Source organism: Alligator sinensis, unplaced genomic scaffold (assembly GCF_000455745.1).
Source record: "Alligator sinensis unplaced genomic scaffold, ASM45574v1 scaffold886_1, whole genome shotgun sequence".
In the NCBI taxonomy this organism is placed as follows: Eukaryota; Metazoa; Chordata; order Crocodylia; family Alligatoridae; genus Alligator; species Alligator sinensis.
The window spans coordinates 1,356,625-1,357,221 of NW_005842040.1; positions in this window are offsets into that span (position 1 = coordinate 1,356,625).

Below are 597 nucleotides of genomic sequence, written 5' to 3' on the forward strand. Positions count from 1 at the left end.
TGGCTTGGCAGGGTTCAAGATGATACGCACTGGTTCAGCACTCAGCATGTGCCCCACTTCATTTGCATGGGTGGACCACAGCTGTGGAGGTACTCGTGCCAACAGTTCCTCTTGCAAGTAGGAAGTGTCAGGTTCAGAGTACTCCTGGGTTAGCAAAGCCACAAGCTCAGTTTCCCTATGTTCTGGTACCTCAAGGTAAACACCATCTGGGCTACAATAAATCACGCATCCCAGTTTACACAACAAATCCTTACCAAGAAGGTTGACAGGTGCACAGGGGCTAAGAAGAAAGGCATGATTTTCAGACAAAGGGCCAATAGAGATGGAGACAGGTTCAGAGACGGGATGTGGGATAGGTTGTCCGCCTATACCGACAGCATTTATAGTTTCAGGAGAATAAGGTAGAAAAGGAAACTCAGCAGCCTTTAGCGTGGAGCGGGATGCTCCGGTGTCGACAAGACAGGAGACAGGTTTACCAGAAATAAGGCATTCAACAAACGGACCAGATTGGTCAGTAGCAAGCAAAGGAGCGATGATGTCACTGTCCCTCAGGCTGTCCTATTCAACACTGGGAAAATTGACAGGAAGTGGAGGTGG